Source organism: Crocodylus porosus, unplaced genomic scaffold (assembly GCF_001723895.1).
Source record: "Crocodylus porosus isolate Cpor-Errol unplaced genomic scaffold, CroPor_comp1, whole genome shotgun sequence".
Classification (NCBI taxonomy): domain Eukaryota; kingdom Metazoa; phylum Chordata; order Crocodylia; family Crocodylidae; genus Crocodylus; species Crocodylus porosus.
This window is the reverse complement of record NW_017728951.1, coordinates 26,234,748-26,242,560: the sequence shown is the minus strand read 5'-3', so window position 1 is coordinate 26,242,560 and position 7,813 is coordinate 26,234,748. Positions and strand designations below refer to the sequence as shown.

The window sequence follows — 7,813 nt, the reverse complement described above, 5'->3', positions numbered from 1 at the left end:
GCCGGCTCCGGGGTTGTTTCCTCCCTTTGCGCGTGGGAGAGGCCGCGCCGGGCCGGTGCCAGGCCCCTGGCAGGCCGGTTTCTGCGGCAGCCGTTGCTATGGCGGCGGATGACTCGGGCTGGCTCCCCGCCACCGGGCACCAACTGGGCTCCTTCACCTCGGCAGCGCCAGAAACTCCCGGCGGAGGCGCCGTGCCCCCCGGCCTCCCCTCCCGCGCGGGCGGGGTCCCGGGGGCCAGACCCCGAGACCCCGGGCTTAACCCTTCCCTTGCTGGAACCCCCCACGCTGCCCCCGGGGCCAGCGCAGCTCGGGGGCAGGAGCGGGCCCGTGTGTCCCGGGCTAGCAGGGCCCCGTGCCCCGGCTCTGCTGCGGGGTGCGAGAGGCTGGCTGGTGCAGGGCAGCAGCCGCGGGAGGCTGGCGGTGCCCCGGGCCCGGCTCCGGCTGCCCTGGCACACGCTGACCTCTCCCCCGTCCTGCTCCGGATGTCATCGGTGCCGCGGTCTTGCTTGGATTCAGCCCCGTGGGGGCTGGGCTCTGGACTGAGACTCCGGACGCTGAGCCCAGACCCCGGCTCCTGGCAGGGCCTCGGGCCTGTCACTAAATCCCCCGCTGGCAGGCCCCTGCCTTGCCGGGGTGGGCAGATAACGTCCCCCGGGGAGGGTGCAGGCCTGGGAGCACCAAGGGCAGCACGGCGAGGTCGTGTGCCAGGCCTGCTCCCCGCGCGAGCTGCTGTTGCAAAGGGTTAACGCGGAGCCGGCTGCCAGCTCGCGTGTGAAATGGTGGCTGGGCGCCCGCTCGGCAGCGTCTGCGGTGGCAGCTGAGCGCGCCGCCTCCCCGCTCGTTAGCGCGCGGCACTGCTGCGGGCTCAGCTGCGCTGCAGCCTGCCGGTCCTCGAGAGCCAGCGCGGCCCGCAGCCCCCACGGCTCGCGCGGGCAGCGCCGTGCCAATGCTTAAAGGGGAAACGTCTGTAGTGTCACAGCAACCTGCTCAGATTGCTAGTAGTAAGACATCCAGCCTGCGGGTGCAGCCACGAGGCAGCCCTGGCGCTGCAGGGGTGCTGGCGGGGTCCCTCCGTGACCATGCATTTCACGCAGCGTGGGCGCACACAGGGCTGTACGCGTTCGTGTGCATGTGGGGGCGCAGACCCGGGGCGGCAAGGAGGAGGGATGAGAAGGGGAGGGGAGGCTGCTGAGCTCCCTCCTGGCCTTCCTCCGAGCACGTGCCTGGCACCGTCCACCTGGCCCAGGGTCTCCGAGGCTGCGTTGGCTGGTTGCTGCGTGGGGCAGGGGGAATTTTATTTCTCCTCCTGCTTCTGGGCTTTGTTGCTTGCAGCATGGGGCTGGGAGATGATTCCACCCCCACTTCCTGCTTCATGTGTTGGGGGTTTAATCCTCCCCTGAAGGTGCTGGATGCTGCAGCCCAGGCTGGGGCTGGGCTGGGCTGTGCCAATGCTCCTGCTGCACCGACCCCGCAGGGTCCTGCCTGGAGGGTCTTGCCCCCGCGCTCAGGCTCAGCCCCGCGCTGCACTGGGGCGGGGAGGGATTTCCACCTGCTCAGACGGGTGCTCCCACGGCTCCATTACTCTGTGAGCGCTTCTCAGTGGGGGCGGCAGGGTGTGAAGCCCTGGGCACAGCCCTGCTTGGGTGTCTCGCCCCGTGGGGATGCTGGGTGTCTGCGGACCCGTGTTGTGGAGTTGTGGCACCGCGTGGGTTTGCTGCCGCTGATTGGGCAGGCCGGGCTCTGTGGCTGCCAGCACCGCCGTCCGGGGCCTGGCGCTGCAGCAGGGAACTCGGCTCTGCCAGGCTGCGCCCGGCCCAGCCCTAGCCGGCGACGGCTGCACGCGGCTGCCGCGGGAGTCCCGACCCCCGGGCCGCGGCGCTGCTCCAGCCGGTCCCTGGCGGCGTCTGAGCCGTGTGGCTGGTTCCAGGGGCGCTGAGCCAGGCTCTGCTTCGGGACCTGGTCTCCATCCAGCTCCTGCCTGGAGCTAGCAGAATCCGGCCCGGCCCCGGCTGGGCTGGGTGCTTGGTGCAGGCTGCATCCCCTGTGCCCTGCTGCTGCAATGCCTTGCCCAGGACTCCTGGAGCCCGCGGCTCTGACCCGCTGGGCTGCCCACCCGGGCTCCTGGCAGTGGTTTCCGTAGGAGGCTGGTTCCTCCCCGCAGACCCTGTCCCCATGTCGCAGCTCCGGGGCCAGGAGCCTCCGCCCCTGCCCTGCTCCCAGCTTGGGGGAGAGGCGAGTCGGTGGGGGCTGGCCCCACCTGCCCACTGCCTGCAGGGCAAGCTTCCCAGGGCTGCTGGGCTGGGGTCTCCGTGGCCTATTGTCGGCAGTCGTGATGGGGCCTCTGATCCAGCGCGGGGGCCCTGGCCGGCTCTGGATCCTGTGCAGCTGCCTCCTTTCCCCGGGCCAGGTGTAACCTGCTGCCCTGCAGGTGAAAGCGCCCGAGTCCGCGGGGCCTTGCTGCAGCAGGCTGTCCCCGGCGTGGGCTGTGGCCCTGGTGCAGGCCTGAGACGGCAGAGGGGAGGGATCCAGCATTGCTTTGTGCCCATGGCCCTGGGAAGAAGCACGAACACCACCGCGTTGCTGCTCTCCTGGCTTTGCTATACTCTAGCCTCTTGCAGGCCACGTCCGTGGCTCTGCCCAGCCTGAGCTCCCCTGCTGCGTGGCCAGGCCTTCCCCGGAGCAGCTGCTGCTGGATGAGGGGGGCAGACGTGGCTGGGGGACACATCTCCGCGGGCAGCTGGTGCCGTGGTCTGGCCATCACAGGGCGCAAGCTGGACTTGATGCCCTCTCGGGCTGCCTGGCGCCGTAGGGGGCTGCACCTGGGGAGGTGCGAGGGCCGGGCTCTTGGGTGGGGACACGCCGTGGCCAGAAGCTGCAGCCGGACACTGGGAAGAGAAATCGGGGGCAGCTGAGCTGACCCGGCAGAGCGGCAGAGCTGCCCCATCAGCGTGCTGCTGCGGGGGGACGTTACCCCCTCCGTGCTCAGTTGTGTAGTGTCATGGGCCTGTCCTGCCCCGAGCACCGTCTGCCCCACCTCCGGCTGGGCTGGAGCTGACACTGGGGCTGTCCCCTTCCCACCTCCCCCTCTTTTGGGAGCTCCCCCCGCCTTGAGATCCAGCCTGTCGCCTCCTGGCGCCCTGTGCCGTGGCCGTCGGTGCCTGGCTCGGCTCCCTCGCCGTGCCAGCCCACGCGCAGGGATTGGTGCACGCGGGGGTAGCTCTGCATCTCAGCGCCTGTCTTTGCCGCTGGGTCCTGCGTAGCCTGTGAACTGGGGTCCCTGGGGGTCTGTCCTTGGGGTGGGCACAGGGGCCACCTCGCCGTGTCCCACCTCCATCCCTGGCAAGCTGGGGGCTGAGCATGGAGGTGCTCGGAGCAGGGCTGGCCGCAGCCCTTTGTGTCTGGGCCAAGGCTGCAGGCAGCCAGCGCTGGAGGAGCTGGGAGGCAGTGGGTTCACCGCGTGCCCGCCCCTCTTTATCCCCTGCTGTAACGAGGGGGTAGCTCATTAAGGGCCGCAGTGGCTGGAAGTGGCACTGATGCGACGTGTTGCCGGAGTGCGCGTGACCCCAGTCACCCCGTCTCCAACCGGGTTTAATTAAACCGTCAGCGCTGGCCGGAGGAACAAAGGGCTGTTTGCTCTCCCCTCCTCCCGGCGCAGCGGGGGCACGCGAAACGAGGGGCTGCTGGAAATGGATCACCGCTTGCCCCGGGGGAGTCGCTGAGGCGGGAAGGTGACCCCTGCCCGGCGCTAGTGCGGGGGCCTTCGGCTCCGCGGTGCTGGTCCCTGCATCCTTCTGCTTCTCACTCCCTGTCCCCTCTCTGGAAGCGTCTCCATGCCAGCTCCCCGTGGCATGGCCTGGGAGCCCAAAGGGGTCGTGGGCATCTCGAGATGTGGGTCATGAAGCAATCTGTTGGCATTTGATGTGGGCACGGCCCCTGATCAGATGTAGGGAGCACTGGGGAGCCTGGAAGGGCGCTACGCTGGGACCTGGCACGTGGTTGGTGGCTGGTGCGGTCCCCCCGGGCCGAGCTCGCATGGCGAGAAGGGCGGGCAGAGCCTAGAAATCGTATGCAGAAATGCAAACGAGAACAATGCCGCTGCGGAAGGCCGGCAATTGAATCGGAACGAAGCCGGGCACGGATGAAACGCGGGCTCAGCTCGCCGGCGGGCGCGGGTGGGCAAAGCCAAGGCAGGCGGCACGGGGGCAGCCTCCCGGCTCAGCCCTGGGGATGCCCAGCCTGGAAAACCCCGGATGTGCTCACCCCTCCCCACCTGTGCCGTGGGCTGCCTGTGATGCTGGGGGTCCCCAGCCCTGTGCCGGCAGCAGGGATCCCTCAGCGGTGTCACCGGGCACCGTGGCTCGTTGTTGTGTTAGATCCGTGGGAAGAGCAGGGCAGCGCCGGCTGGCAGCCCCCAGCCCCCGTGCATTGGGCATCTTCCTGCGGGGTCTGGCATTGCACAGCCCTGCCCTGATCTCAGACCTGGCCGGGGGCTGGGGCCATGCCGGGGCGCCGGCTGTGCCAGCTGCTTCGGCCACGGCAATCCCTGGCTCCTGTGGCCTGGATTAAAACTGTGGCCCCAGCCGGGCCCTCTCTTCTCTTCCTCCTCCCGTGCAGGGCGCGGTGTCTCTGTGGCCACGGGCGCCCTGGCCGCGCGGCTCCGGGCGCCGTACCCCTTGTGCTCCCCGACAAAGGGCCTCCTGTCAGCCGGGCCGGGAGCCGGGCGGCGCTTGCCGAATACCAATAAGGACGAAGGGGTGGGGAGTTTGTTGATGGAGGGGCTGTGTTTGGGCAGCCCCAGGCACCCCCTCTGCCAGTCTGGGAGGGGTGAGGGGCTCTGGCGTCCGCCTCGGCCCTGGGGGGTCCAACCCCTCTGCAACCTCGTGCAGCAAAGGGTTAGTTTCCCGTGTGTGGCCCATGAGGGCTGGAAGGGAAGCTGGGAACAAATGAGCCGCTAATAGGTGGGGAGGCACCGTTGGGGCTGGCAGCCAGCTCGGGGGTGGAACCGGCCTTGGCAGGGGGCTGCGGGGCGCCCGCTTGCCCTGGAGCCAGCCCCGTTTCAGCTCACCCCTCGAGCCCTGGCACTGCTGCAGGCCGGTGACACCTGCCTGGCACAGCTGCTGCCCGGGCGGCCTCTCCGGGCAGCGGTTACCTGTGGATGGGCCCTGTCCTGGGGCTGGACAGCAGCGGGCCGGCAGCATCTGCCGTAAGGCTCCAGCGCCTGGAGTCAGGGGATTCTGCTGTTGCTTTACCCCAAGCTCCCGCGTTCTCACGGCTGCGGAGCCATGAACCCCGTGGGGGGGTTGAGTCTCGTAATCATTTTTTAAGCCGTTCATAGGTTTTCTGGTGGCCTGTCCTCTAGTGCTTGGCGGCATGGGATGGGCAGCAGTGCCTAGTGCTGGGCAGCTGGAGAGGGATGCAGGCATGTGTTGCCCTGGACAACTGAACGCCGTCCCCCACCAGAGCTGCTTTGCCCCTGGGGCTCCCCTGGCTGGCACCAGAGCCGGCCCCATGCACAGATGTGGGAGCTGATGCCGGGCTCTGGGCTCTGCATTGCTCCCTTCTCTCGTCCACGTCCCCTGCCCGCCAGGAGAGCGCGTGAGGAGCTGGCGGCCTCCACCTCGCCCCTGCACGCTGCCACAGTGGAAGCACGGCACGCACGTGTGCCTTGCAGGGCCGGAGCAGCTGCGCGAGTCCCTCGGTGTTGGCTCCATGTCTTAGAAAGGGGCATCGGTCGCTTTTGAGCAGGGAGCGCGGGGCACGGCCCCTGCATCAAAACTGCCTGGACCCTAAAGGCTGCAAGGGAGAGAGGAGCAGGGGGAACCTGCTGGGACCCAGCCGCTCTCCCGTCCAGCCTCCTTGCAGCACCAGAGACTGGGCAGGATGGACCTGGGTCTGACCCCGCTCAGAGCTGCCCTTGCCCCGCCGGGCTCCACCATCCCTGCCCTCTGCCCCTTCCCCTGCGGGGCTGCCGTGGGCTCGCGGCGCCGAGCGGAGCATGAGCCATGCTGCGCGCTCCCCTGAAAGGGTTAAGCGCTTCAGGCTGCGTCTCCTTTGTCTGCGCGCTGGGAGCGGATGCGGACACCTTCGCTCTCAGGCTTCTTCCATTACCGAGAGTGCAAAGGGCTCGGAGACGCTCCGGGGGGATTTCCTGCCTGGAGCTGCCTGCAGCCGCTCGCTCCGGGGGCGGCGGGGTATCGCCGGGTTGCTGCTTGGCAGCTCTGCGCCCCAGGGCTGCTGCGGCCAGGCCTGAGCCTGGAGCCACCTCCGCCAAGGAGCCGTTTCTTCCCTTCCCATCACTCGCCAAAGCTCACGTTTGTCCACAAAGGACCCCAGACGCAGCGCTGCGTCCTGCTCTGGCGACATCGGCCGGCTGCCCCGGGACCCCCCGACTCGGGGATGGGATGGCTCATGCCTGCCCGGTGCCAGCTGCTGGGGATTTGTTCACCCCAGCGTCGCTTGGCCGACGTCTCACCGTGGCGCTGCTCGTTCCCACTGCCACGGGCCACCGGGTCCGTCTCCCTCCTGCACCCCCGAAGGCGCGGAGCCGGCCGGGAGCCCGCGGCGGGGCTGGGGCGGGCGCACTGCGGGAAGTCGGGATTTCCTTCCCGGATTCCTGCCGGTGTCCAGCCTGTCCTCTGCCCGCCCGGGCGCAGGCGGCTGCGGTTGCCCTTGCCCCGGGCCCGAGCGATTAACCCGCCGGTGGATTAGAGCGTCTCCCCCTGAGCCGCCCCCCTTGGCATGTGCGCCGCTCTTCAAGGCAGGAAAAGCAGGATTAATTTTTATAGCTCCCGAGGGGCTGCGGTAACCCAAGACATCTCGTCTCGCTGTCTTGTGGGCTGGGAGCTGGGGGCAGGAAGCAGCAGCGGTGGGTTCCCGTTTCCCTGCCCGCCTGCTCCCGCCCGGGGCGGCTTGGAGGGGGAAAGGGCCCTAGTTCGGGGCAGGGATGGTCCCTCGGTGAAGCCGAGGGGTGCGGATCTCTCCAGGTCCCCGGATCAGCCGGGAAGGCAATGACAAGAGTGGGGCAAGATGCCCCGTCTCCCCAGGACCCTCTTCCTAGCTCCCTGGGGGCAGGAAGGAGCCTCCCCTCTTCTGCCCGTGGGGAAGACGAGATGCACCGAGGGGAGGGGGCCCCGGCGTCCCAAGTCCCAGCCCCGCTCTGCCCCGGGGGTAGTGCCCCGAACCCAGGAGTCCCGGTTCGACCCGTGCACCCACCGCCCAGAGCTGGGCGCGGACCCCGGGAGTCCCCAGCTTCCTCTGCGCCCCGGCCCCGTCCCTCGACTCGTGTTGCGTGTCCCACTGGTGAGACGCGCCCGGGCGAATCCCGCCCCAATGCACATGCCGCCACGCCCGCCCCCGCCCGGCACCGGTTCGGTCCCCGCTGCGCGGCCGCGTGGGCTCGCAGGCAGCCCCGGCACGTGGGTCCCATCCCGGGGAGGCCGCGGTGGCGCGGGTCCCCTTCCTGGCCTCGCCGGCAGACCCGGCACGGCGCCAAGAAACCGCTGCATGTGCTTTTCCCAGGGGCCATTGTTCCCGGTTGCTAGGAGACGTGGGTTTTTAGGTGTCGCCAGGGAAACTGGGGCCTGGGTATTTGGTTCAAGGTCAGGCTCCATAAAGGCAGCAGAATGGGCTGGGCGGCCGGGGCCCTCCTCAGTCATTTGTCAGGCTCCCCCGGCTCCGGCTCCTGGCACCGGCGCTTGGGGGGCCAAACCGAAGCCCAGGGTGGGCCGGGGAGGGCGGCGCAGGGCCCGTGCCAGCTCCCCGGCCCACCCGGGCGTGCGGCCCGGAGCGAGGCCTGCCCCGGTCGCCATGCCTT

At 69.4% G+C, this 7,813-nt stretch overlaps 1 protein-coding gene across 1 annotated transcript in view; it reads left to right on the top strand.

Annotated features, from left to right (window-relative positions):
- SLIT1 (slit guidance ligand 1) overlaps positions 1–7,813 on the top strand; it is a 45,575-nt gene that overhangs the window by 8,533 nt on the left and 29,229 nt on the right. The gene's annotated exons all lie outside the window — the stretch shown is intronic.